We start from the raw sequence: 13,290 nt of genomic DNA, 5'->3' as shown, positions 1-13,290 counted from the left end.
TGTACGCGGATGACATCTTGATTTTTCTGGAGAACCCAATCTCCCAGTTGGTTTATCTTATGGAAGTAATAAATAAGTTTAGTGATATTTCGGGATATGAAATTAACTGGGCCAAATCAGTATTGCTACCGCTCAATCGAGTAACCCCACCAAATTACTTGGGGATTAGGATATTACAATCTACAGAATCTCTGGAATACTTGGGGGTAAAGCTGAGCGCAAATATACTAGACTTTACTAGATAAAATGTCTCCCCCTTGATGATTAGATGTAAGAACAAAATAGATGTTTGGCAGAAGTTACTGATAGGACGGGCAGATAGAATTGCATTAATAAAGATGTGTTACTTCCCCAGATCTTGTACATTCTGGCAGCCTGCCCAGTTTGGATAGAGGACTGTTTCTTCAGCCATTTGGAACGGCTGCTGAATGACTTAATCTGGGGAAGAAAAAGGGTAAAACTAAAACAAAAATATCTTTGGTTAGCGGAAGAGGATGGTGGGCTATCGGTCCCCTATTTTCAGGGATACTCCCAAATACAATGGATAAAGTCAGGGGTAGGGATGAGCGAACTCGAACTGTATAGTTCGGGTTCGTACCGAATTTTGGGGTGTCCGTGACACGGACCCGAACCCGGACATTTTCGTAAAAGTTCGGGTTCGGTGTTCGTCGCTTTCTTGGCGCTTTTGTGATGCTTTCTTGGCGCTTTTTGAAAGGCTGCAAAGCAGCCAATCAACAAGCGTCATACTACTTGCCCCAAGAGGCCATCACAGCCATGCCTACTATTGGCATGGCTGTGATTGGCCAGAGCACCATGTGACCCAGCCTCTATTTAAGCTGGAGTCACATAGCGCCGCCCGTCACTCTGCTCTGATTAGCGTAGGGAGAGGTTGCGGCTGCGACAGTAGGGCGAGATTAGGCAGATTAACTCCTCCAAAGGACTTGATTATTGATCGATCTGCAGCTGTGGGTCATTGAGCTGCTGATACTCAATTGCTCACTGTTTTTAGGCTGCCCAGACCGTTTGTCAGTCACTTTTTTCTGGGGTGATCGGCGGCCATTTCGTGTCTTGTGGTGCGCCAGCACAAGCTGCGACCAAGTGCATTTAACCCTCAATGGTGTGGTTGTTTTTTGGCTAAAGCCTACATCAGGGTGAAGCTGTCACATCAAGTGCATTTAACCAGCAATAGTCTGTTTATTTTTTGGCCATATACTACATCAGGGGCAAGCTGCGCCTGTCACCAAGTGCATTTAACCCTCAATGGTGTGGTTGTTTTTTGGCTAAAGCCTACATCAGGGTGAAGCTGTCACACCAAGTGCATTTAACCAGCAATAGTCTGTTCATTTTTTGGCCATATACTACATCAGGGGCAAGCTGCGCCCATCACCAAGTGCACTTAACCCTCAGTAGTGTGGTTGGTTAAGCTGTCACACCAAATGCATTTAACCAGCAATAGTCTGTTCATTTTTTGGCCATATACTACATCAGGGGCAAGCTGCGCCTGTCACCAAGTGCATTTAACCCTCAGTAGTGTGGTTGGTCAAGCTGTCACACCAAGTGCATTTAACCAGCAATAGTGTGGTTATTTTTTGGCCATATCCCAGTCTAATTCTGTCAGTAAATCTATACCTGTCACCCAGCGCCTAAATACTAGGCCTCAAATTTATATCCCGCTAAATCTGTCGTTACTGCTGTACTGTTCTGGCTGGGCAAGTTATTTAGTGTCCGTCAAAGCACATTTTTTGTTCTGGGTTGAAATACAATTCCCAATTTAGCAATTTCCTAATTTAGTGGTTTCTGCTGTATCAGAGCTATTTTAAATCTATCCCTAAAAGGGTATATAATATTCAAGGTGCACATAGGGTCATTCAGAATAACTTCACACACACGCTACTGTGCATTTCCAAGTCTAATTCTGTCAGTAAATCTATACCTGTCACCCAGTGCCTAAATACTAGGCCTCAAATTTATATCCCGCTAAATCTGTCGTTACTGGTGTACTGTTCTGGCTGGGCAAGTTATTTAGTGTCCGTCAAAGCACATTTTTTGTTCTGGGTTGAAATACAATTCCCAATTTAGCAATTTCCTAATTTAGTGGTTTCTGCTGTATCAGGCCTACTTTAAATACATCCCTAAAAGGGTATATAATATTCAAGGTGCACATAGGGTCATTCAGAATAACTTCACACACACGCTACTGTGCATTTCCAAGTCTAATTCTGTCAGTAAATCTATACCTGTCACCCAGCGCCTAAATACTAGGCCTCAAATTTATATTCAGCTGAATTTGAATACAATACATTGGGCCAAATAATATTTTTGTTGTTGTGGTGAACGATAACAATGAGGAAAACATCTAGTAAGGGACGCGGACGTGGACATGGTCGTGGTGGTGTTAGTGGACCCTCTGGTGCTGGGAGAGGACGTGGCCGTTCTGCCACATCCACACGTCCTAGTGTACCAACTACCTCAGGTCCCAGTAGCCGCCAGAATTTACAGCGATATATGGTGGGGCCCAATGCCGTTCTAAGGATGGTAAGGCCTGAGCAGGTACAGGCATTAGTCAATTGGGTGGCCGACAGTGGATCCAGCACGTTCACATTATCTCCCACCCAGTCTTCTGCAGAAAGCGCACAGATGGCGCCTGAAAACCAACCCCATCAGTCTGTCACATCACCCCCATGCATATCAGGGAAACTGTCTGAGCCTCAAGTTATGCAGCAGTCTCTTATGCTGTTTGAAGACTCTGCTGGCAGGGTTTCCCAAGGGCATCCACCTAGCCCTTCCCCAGTGGTGGAAGACATAGACTGCACTGACGCACAACCACTTATGTTTCCTGATGATGAGGACATGGGAATACCACCTCAGCATGTCTCTGATGATGACGAAACACAGGTGCCAACTGCTGCGTCTTTCTGCAGTGTGCAGACTGAACAGGAGGTCAGGGATCAAGACTGGGTGGAAGACGATGCAGGGGACGATGAGGTCCTAGACCCCACATGGAATGAAGGTCGTGCCACTGACTTTCACAGTTCGGAGGAAGAGGCAGTGGTGAGACCGAGCCAACAGCGTAGCAAAAGAGGGAGCAGTGGGCAAAAGCAGAACACCCGCCGCCAAGAGACTCCGCCTGCTACTGACCGCCGCCATCTTGGACCGAGCACCCCAAAGGCAGCTTCAAGGAGTTCCCTGGCATGGCACTTCTTCAAACAATGTGCTGACGACAAGACCCGAGTGGTTTGCACGCTGTGCCATCAGAGCCTGAAGCGAGGCATTAACGTTCTGAACCTTAGCACAACCTGCATGACCAGGCACCTGCATGCAAAGCATGAACTGCAGTGGAGTAAACACCTTAAAAACAAGGAAGTCGCTCAGGCTCCCCCTGCTACCTCTTCTGCTGCTGCCGCCTCGGCCTCTTCTGCTGCTGCCGCCTCGGCCTCTTCTGCTGCTGCCGCCTCGGCCTCTTCCTCCGCCTCTGGAGGAACGTTGGCACCTGCCGCCCAGCAAACAGGGGATGTACCACCAACACCACCACCACCTCCGTCACCAAGCGTCTCAACCATGTCACACGGCAGCGTTCAGCTCTCCATCTCACAAACATTTGAGAGAAAGCGTAAATTCCCACCTAGCCACCCTCGATCCCTGGCCCTGAATGCCAGCATTTCTAAACTACTGGCCTATGAAATGCTGTCATTTAGGCTGGTGGACACAGACAGCTTCAAACAGCTCATGTCGCTTGCTGTCCCACAGTATGTTGTTCCCAGCCGCCACTACTTCTCCAAAAGAGCCGTGCCTTCCCTGCACAACCAAGTATCCGATAAAATCAAGTGTGCACTGCGCAACGCCATCTGTAGCAAGATCCACCTAACCACAGATACGTGGACCAGTAAGCACGGCCAGGGACGCTATATCTCCCTAACTGCACACTGGGTAAATGTAGTGGCAGCTGGGCCCCAGGCGAAGAGCTGTTTGGCGCACGTCCTTCCACCGCCAAGGATCGCAGGGCAACATTCTTTGCCTCCTGTTGCCACCTCCTCCTTCTCGGCTTCCTCCTCCTCTTCTTCCACCTGCTCATCCAGTCAGCCACACACCTTCACCACCAACTTCAGCACAGCCCGGGGTAAACGTCAGCAGGCCATTCTGAAACTCATATGTTTGGGGGACAGGCCCCACACCGCACAGGAGTTGTGGCGGGGTATAGAACAACAGACCGACGAGTGGTTGCTGCCGGTGAGCCTCAAGCCCGGCCTGGTGGTGTGCGATAATGGGTGAAATCTCGTTGCAGCTCTGGGACTAGCCGGTTTGACGCACATCCCTTGCCTGGCACATGTGCTGAATTTGGTGGTGCAGAAGTTCATTCACAACTACCCCGACATGTCAGAGCTGCTGCATAAAGTGCGGGCAGTCTGTTCGCGCTTCCGGCGTTCACATCCTGCCGATGCTCGCCTGTCTGCGCTACAGCGTAACTTTGGCCTTCCCGCTCACCGCCTCATATGCGACGTGCCCACCAGGTGGAACTCCACCTTGCACATGCTGGATAGACTGTGCGAGCAGCAGCAGGCCATAGTGGAGTTTCAGCTGCAGCACGCACGGGTCAGTCGCACTGCGGAACAGCACCACTTCACCACCAATGACTGGGCCTCCATGCGAGACCTGTGTGCCCTGTTGCGCTGTTTCGAGTACTCCACCAACATGGCCAGTGGCGATGACGCCGTTATCAGCGTTACAATACCACTTCTATGTCTCCTTGAGAAAACACTTAGGGCGATGATGGAAGAGGAGGTGGCCCAGGAGGAGGAGGAGGAAGAGGGGTCATTTTTAGCACTTTCAGGCTAGTCTCTTCGAAGTGACTCAGAGGGAGGTTTTTTGCAACAGCAGAGGCCAGGTACAAATGTGGCCAGCCAGGGCCCACTACTGGAGGACGAGGAGGACGAGGATGAGGAGGAGGTGGAGGAGGATGAGGATGAAGCATGGTCACAGCGGGGTGGCACCCAACGCAGCTCGGGCCCATCACTGGTGCGTGGCTGGGGGGAAAGGCAGGACGATGACAATACGCCTCCCACAGAGGACAGCTTGTCCTTACCCCTGGGCAGCCTGGCACACATGAGCGACTACATGCTGCAGTGCCTGCGCAACGACAGCAGAGTTGCCCACATTTTAACGTGTGCGGACTACTGGGTTGCCACCCTGCTGGATCCACGCTACAAAGACAATATGCCACCTTACTTCCTGCACTGGAGCGTGATAGGAAGATGCGCGAGTACAAGCGCACGTTGGTAGACGCGCTACTTAGAGCATTCCCAAATGTCACATGGGAACAAGTGGAAGCCCAAGGCCAAGGCAGAGGAGGAGCAAGAGGTCGCCAAGGCAGCTGTGTCACGGCCAGCTCCTCTGAGGGCAGGGTTAGCATGGCAGAGATGTGGAAAACTTTTGTCAACACGCCACAGCTAACTGCACCACCACCTGATACGCAACGTGTTAGCAGGAGGCAACATTTCACTAACATGGTGGAACAGTACGTGTGCACACCCCTCCACGTACTGACTGATGGTTCGGCCCCATTCAACTTCTGGGTCTCTAAATTGTCCACGTGGTCAGAGCTAGCCTTTTATGCCTTGGAGGTGCTGGCCTGCCCGGCGGCCAGCGTTTTGTCTGAACGTGTATTCAGCACGGCAGGGGGCGTCATTACAGACAAACGCAGCCGCCTGTCTACAGCCAATGTGGACAAGCTGACGTTCATAAAAATGAACCAGGCATGGATCCCACAGCACCTGTCCATCCCTTGTCCAGATTAGACATTAATTACCTCCCCTTAACCATATATTATTGTACTCCAGGGCACTTCCTCATTCAATCCTATTTTTATTTTCATTTTACCATTATATTGCGAGGCTACCCAAAGTTGAATGAACCACTCCTCTGTCTGGGTGCCGGGGCCTAAATATATGCCAATGGACTGTTCCAATGTTGGGTGACGTGAAGCCTGATTCTCTGCTATGACATGCAGACTAATTCTCTGCTGACATGAAGCCAGATCCTCTGTTACGGGACCTCTCTCCTCTGCCTGGGTGCTGGGCCTAAATTTATGAAAATTGACTGTTGCATTGGTGGCTGACGTGAAGCCTGATTCTCTGCTATGATATGAAGACTGATTCTCTGCTGACATGAAGCCAGATTGTCTGTTACGGGACCTCTCTCCTCTGCCTGGGTGCTGGGCCTAAATATCTGACAATGGACTGTTGCATTGGTGGCTGGCGTGAAGCCTGATTCTCTGCTATGATATGAAGACTGGTTCTCTGCTGACATGAAGTCAGATTGTCTGTTACGGGATCTCTCTCCTCTGCCTGGGTGCTGGGCCTAAATATCTGACAATGGACTGTTGCATTGGTGGCTGACGTGAAGCCTGATTCTCTGCTATGATATGAAGACTGATTCTCTGCTGACATGAAGCCAGATCCTCTGTTACGGGACCTCTCTCCTCGGCCTGGGTGCTGGGCCTAAATTTATGAAAATGGACTGTTGCATTGGTGGCTGACGTGAAGCCTGATTCTCTGCTATGACATGAAGACTGATTCTCTGCTGACATGAAGCCAGATTGTCTGTTACGGGACCTCTCTCCTCTGCCTGGGTGCATGGCCTAAATTTATGAAAATGGACTGTTACAGTGGTGGGTGACGTGAAGCCTGATTCTCTGCTATGATATGAAGACTGATTCTCTGCTGACATGAAGCCAGATTGTCTGTTACGGGACCTCTCTCCTCTGCCTGGGTGCTGGGCCTAAATGTATGAAAATGGACTGTTGCAGTGGTGGGAGACGTGAAGCCTGATTCTCTGCTATGACATGAAGAGTGATTCTCTGCTGACATAAAGCCAGATTCTCTGTTACGGGACCTCTCTCCTCTGCCTGGGTGCTGGGCCTAAATATCTGACAATGGACTGTTGCATTGGTGGCTGACGTGAAGCCTGATTCTCTGCTATGACATGAAGACTGATTCTCTGCTGACATGAAGCCAGATTCTCTGTTACGGGACCTCTCTCCTCTGCCTGGGTGCCGGGGCCTAAATATCTGAGAATGGACTGTTCCAGTGGTGGGTGACGTGAAGCCAGATTCTCTGCTATGGGAACTCTCTCCAATTGATTTTGGTTAATTTTTATTTATTTAATTTTTATTTTAATTCATTTCCCTATCCACATTTGTTTGCAGGGGATTTACCTACATGTTGCTGCCTTTTGCAGCCCTCTAGCCCTTTCCTGGGCTGTTTTACAGCCTTTTTAGTGCCGAAAAGTTCGGGTCCCCATTGACTTCAATGGGGTTCGGGTTGGGGACGAAGTTCGGATCGGGTTCGGATCCCAAACCCGAACATTTTCGGGAAGTTCGGCCGAACTTCTCGAACCCGAACATCCAGGTGTCCGCTCAACTCTAGTCAGGGGGGAAATAAAATACATGAATTTCTAGTAAGAGGATTTAATGGACCAAAATATAATATATTCAGCATACTAGAGACCGGATTTATTAAAAATAAAGGGAAGATAAGCCCAATATGCCGAATGGTTGACTTAGTTTGGAGTAAAATAAAAGGAATATTAGGAATTCTGAACACTTCACATTTTTCACCTTTGTGGTGTAATAGTAATATTAAAGAATTTCAATCAATCACAGAATACAAATATTGGTAAAAATACGGTATAATTTATGTATCACAATTAGTTAAGAACGGGAAAATAAGATCACTATTAGATTTATGCCCTGGAGTGAACTTAGACTTAATGAGTCGATATCGATATCACCAATTGAAACACGCATTTGTAGCTACACAAAATAGGGAATATTTTATTACGACAAGGCATGAATTTATAGATTATTGTTAGCAACACATGAAAATTAGGGTGACTATTTCTAAAATGTATAGGTTAATAAGGAAGCGTTTGGGGAAAATAGTAAAATTCAATAGTGATATTGGCAGTCTAGTGTTAACCAGGACTTCAGAAGAGAAAGATTTAGAGGTTCTGATTTCTGACAGCTTCAAAAGGAGTCAGCAGGCAATGGGTAAGACGAGTAGGATGTTAGCCTCAACTGGAAAATTAAAATCTTTTGGGTCTTAGAATATGCTGAACCAAAATACAAATGATTTTACTAAAACAGTGATTTTATGATACAATAAGTAAAACATAAAAAAAAACTATTTCAATTTGGTATTGCAAAAATCATATCAATCTGCAGAATAGTTACCATGTCATGTATACCGTATGGTGAACCCCATAAAAATACTAAAACAGTGATTTTATGATACAATAAGTAAAACATAAAAAAAAACTATTTCAATTTGGTATTGCAAAAATCATATCAATCTGCAGAATAGTTACCATGTCATGTATACCATATGGTGAACCCCATAAAAATACAAAGGAAAACGATTGACAGAATAGCAGTTTTTTCATAGGTACCGAAAATGATAAAACTTTAAAAACCTGAAAGTGAAAAAAAGTAGCAACTTGTGTGTTTGTGACTTTTTTAAAATCACAAGTGCCTCTTTTTACACAGCCCTTTTTTAAATGGCAGCATCGCTGTGGCACTTTTAGCCACTTGTAGAATGTCTTTGTATTTATCTTGCTCTAACTGTAATGTTTACTATGTTAAGTGCATTGCTATTCTGTGCCTCTTCCCCTCCCCCTTTTTCCTGTCCCATTGTTTCCCCAGCAGGGTGTTGTCTCAGGGACACTGGGAGACCAGTTTAAACTAGCTGCTCTGTCCCTCCTGAATCTCCCATCAGCCATTGCTATTGTCTGGCCCCACCCTTCCTTGTACCATAGTAATCTATGTACCCTATTGTATGTAATGAGGCTGTTGGGGGGTTTAAAGAAGGTGTGCTATGCCTAAATAAAGTTAGTTGACTCCCAAGCTATGTGTCGTCTAGTTCTTGGGAAAAAGGGATTATTGTAAGGCTACCTGGATTATTGTATACTGTGCCTGTCTACCAGCAGAGTTATTGTGGATTATACGGCCTCTCCGCTACAATTGGTGGCAAGCAACGGGATTCAAACCACACAGCAAAGCAGCAGTTCGTTGAAACAGCCATTGGGATATACCGGAGTTCGAGAATATGTGCAGTCATAAGAAAGAACGGTAAATGGAGATGAATTATGAAACGAACTACGTTAAAGGAATTATTGGAAGCAAGGGGAAGAATAGCCAGCAACAAAAACAAAGCTACTCTTGTGGTCAAACTCATGGAGGGGGACAGAGCAACCACTACGGCAACTCCACAGGAGACAGGTAGATTGTCAGGCCGCGCCGCAGAGGCATACCGGACCGTCCCAGACAAAGACATCAGGAATATCCCAAAGTCAAACAAGCCATCCTAGCACGGTATGCCAGTACCTCTGAGGCATACCGACTCAAATTCCGGGACATCAAGAAGCAAACAAAAGACTCACACACTGAATAGGCAAACCGACTGCAGCAAGCCGCCAAGGGGTGGATGGAAGCGACACGGGTCACCACTATGGAAGAGATGTTCCAGTTAATAGTAATGGAGCAGTTTTTCAATGGACTAACCACAGAACTGCAAAATTGGGTACGAGATTGCAAACCCCGTACCCTACCAGAGGCAGCCAATCTAGCTGACGAGTTCCAAGACACCAGGCAAGACCAACGCACACCACACCGGACCACATATGGATCTACCACCCCCCTGCCAGCAGTGACTACCTTGGCTCACCCACAACCAGCCACGAGCCACAACCAGTACCCTCCTAGGTACAATACCTGACCACCGATCCGCTGCCACACCTGCAACCCACAGGGGCACATCCAGAGAGACTTCCCACGTAACCGACCTCGCCAGAACTGGAGCCACCATGGTCCTCCCCCCCCCCCCCAAATCAGGCTGCAGTACACTGCTGCCAAAGAGAATCTGTGCTCCCAACATCCACAGTCACCTCAATAGAAGAGCCTCTGGGGATCCTACATGAGGTAAACCCCATACAAGCCGCTTCCGAAAACCGCCAGGGGCACCGCCAGGTGGTACACATGGAGGGGAAGAGTATACAAGGATTATGTGACTCTGGGGCCACATTAACGCTGGTCCAAAATCATTTGGTACCTAAGCACACCCTCACTGGAGACTGTGTAGCTGTTCGGGTGGCAGGGGGAGCAATGTACAAAGTTCCCACTGTTTTGGGCAACAACTTGGGGGAGCTCACCTCTGCTTTTGTCCCTCAACCAACTATCCAAGAGGCCTACCCGGTTGTTACCTGGCAGCAAGCACGCTCCACGGCTCCTTTGATCACTCTAAAACTCAGGTAAACAATATGCCACACACTCCTCCTATTCTCCCCTGGGATGCCCCCCTGGAATTTGGCAGTGAGGTGGCCCTAGATCCCTCCCTGCAGGTATATAAAGATAGGATAAACAAGGACCAAGGAGGGTTGGAGGGAGAGAGATATGCTTGGGACAAAGGTCTCATATACCGCTATGCAGAGAAGGTAGTAGCAGGGTCCATACCCATGCCCACTAAGCAGTTAGTGGTACCCCTAAAGTATAGACGAGAGTTGCTGCGCATTGCGCACAATATACCATTATCCGGACATTTATGAATCAGCCGAACTAAACATCTGACGCAGAACTTCTTCTTGCCAGGTATCTCAAAGGATATTAGACAATACTGTCAAACGTGCGATACCTGCCAGAGGGTAGGGAAGAGAGGGGATCGCTATAAAGCCAAACTCAGATCCCTGCCCATAATTAAAGAACCCTTCAGTCGGGTAGCTGTAGACATAATAGGACCCCTAGCGAAACCCAGTCCCTCCGGCAACAAAAACATATTGACCGTAGTGGACTACGCCACTAGATAACCAGAGGCAGTGGCGTTGACCAATGTACATGCAGAGACTATAACGGATGCCCATATGCAAATATTCTCCCGTATGGGATTTCCCCAGGAGATTATTTCGGATAGGGGCACCCAGTTCACTGCAGAGGTCACCCACCAACTCTGGAAAGTGTGTGGGGTGCAACTGATCTTAAACTCCGCCTACCACCCCCAGTCCAATGGGCTCTGTGAACAGTTTAATGGAACACTTAAACAGATGATCCGCACATTCATAGACACTCAAAAAGACTGGGAACGTTTTTTTCCCCACTTGCTCTTTGCCTATAGGGAAGTACCCCAAGAATCCACGGGATTCTGCCCTTTTGAATTATTGTTCAGGAGGAGAGTGAGGGGCCCCTTAGACCTTATCAGAGAACACTGGGAGGGAGGGGTTACTACGAATGGTACCCCTATTGTCCCATACATGCTGGAGTTTAGGGATCGCTTGCAGGCTCTGACCCAGACGGTACGTACTAATCCTCAAGTGGCCTAACAACGACAACGCAGATGGTACGATAAGGGGGCCAGGGACCGCAGCTTTCAGGTCGGGCAGAAGGTGTTAATCCTACGGGCAGTCCCTAATGACAAGATGCAGGCCTCCTGGCAGGGCCCATACAAGGTGGTGGAGCAAATTTGCGATACCACCTATGTGATCGGCCCGTGCGCTGGATCAGGGGGCAGACGCATGCGCCATGTGAACATGCTGAAGCCCTACTACGAGCGCATAGAAGAGGTGACCGCTATTTGCACCTCTGCCGCAGAGGACTTTGACAATTTACCTCTCCCAGACCTTTTAGAGAAATAGGGCCAGAAAGAGGACCTGGAAGAGGTTCAGTTAGGCGAAAAGGGCGCAGGCTCATAGTCTAATAAGGGAAAAAGGAACCACTTTTTCTAATCTCCCCGGTTACACCCCATTAGCCACCCACAGAGTAGAAACACCAGGGCAAACCCCCCTCCGCCAACCTCCTTACCGCATACCTGAATCCGTAAAGGACAATATGTGCAAGGAAATAGAAGAAATGCTACAACTAGGAGTCATAGAGCACTCTGAAAGCCCTTGGGCCTCCCCAGTAGTTCTGGTTCCGAAGTGGGATGGGACTACCCGCTTCTGCGTAGACTACCAGAGGCTTAATGATAAGACCATATCCGATGCCTACCCTATGCCCCGGATAGACAAGCTCCTAGACAAAATGGCCAGGGGCCAATACCTCACCACAATAGATCTTTGTAAGGGGTATTGGCAGATTCCCCTAGCCGAAGACGCCATCCCTAAGTCAGCGTTTGTCACCCCGTTTGACCTGTACCAGTTTAAGGTCATGCCATTCGGGATGCCGGGTCATGCCATTCGGGATGAAAAACGCTCCAGCTACTTTTCAGAGGATGGTGGATCGGCTATTGGATTGGGTTCCAGGAGTACTCTTGCGCCTATCTAGATGATATAGCGATCTTTAGCCACTCCTGGACTGAACACCTGACCCACATAGGGGCCGTACTAGACCGTATTAGGGAGGCAGGATTAACTCTGAAACCCAGTAAGTGCCATAGAGGGATGGCAGAAGTCCAATACCTAGGACACCGTGTAGGGAGCGGCCAATAAAAACCCGAACTGGCTAAGGTAGAGGCTGTAGCAAAATGGCCAACCCCTCGTACCAAAACTCAAGTACTGGCATTCCTAGGGACCGCAGGATACTACCGTAAATTTGTACCCGACTACAGTACCCTGGCCAAACTCCTCACCGATTTGACCCGCAAGAATCTTCCTAAGATAGTAGTCTGGACCCCAGAGTGTGAGCAGGCATTCCAACAACTAAAAACGGCTCTTGTGAATTCACTTGTACTTGCTGCCCTTGATCCAACTAAACGCCGGGAAGTAAGCTCACTATACACCTATATGCATTTCTTGAGGGGTGTATATTCCAAAAGTTTCTTATGGGGCAATTGAAAGGCTCTGCAAACCTGATATGGTGCCTGAAATACCTCCTAAAAATGGAAGTCCCCAAATCCACTAGGAAAATATATGGGATGTCTCTAAAAACTGTAGTAATAAAGCAGGCATTTTCCTCCCAGTATGTGCGGCTGGGCTGATTTCCAGCCAGGTGAGGTCAAATATCGGACCGGAATTTAAGCGCTGGTCCGGATTTTGGCAGCACCTGGCTGTCCTTAAATAGGCAGCTGGGCTCAGCAGAGATGTCTCTGTTTTTGGGTATCCGAGGCTTTGTGCCGTGCTACAGGGCTGATAGCCGCACGCTAGGGAAACTGGCCCCCTAAAGCCTGCTGTGGACTACTGGAGGCAGAACTTCCAGCAAGCTGACTTATGTTATATGAACTTTCCATTGTTTGTGAATTAACACCAAGACTGCAAAGTTACGTGCTGTTTTGTGCAATTGCCTCAAGTGTGAATAAACACTGACGTTTTGAGTTA

The sequence above is a fragment of the Bufo gargarizans genome, chromosome 2 (assembly GCF_014858855.1).
Source record: "Bufo gargarizans isolate SCDJY-AF-19 chromosome 2, ASM1485885v1, whole genome shotgun sequence".
NCBI classification, from domain to species: domain Eukaryota; kingdom Metazoa; phylum Chordata; class Amphibia; order Anura; family Bufonidae; genus Bufo; species Bufo gargarizans.
The sequence above is the reverse complement of the archived record's forward strand: the minus strand, read 5'-3'. Positions refer to the sequence as shown.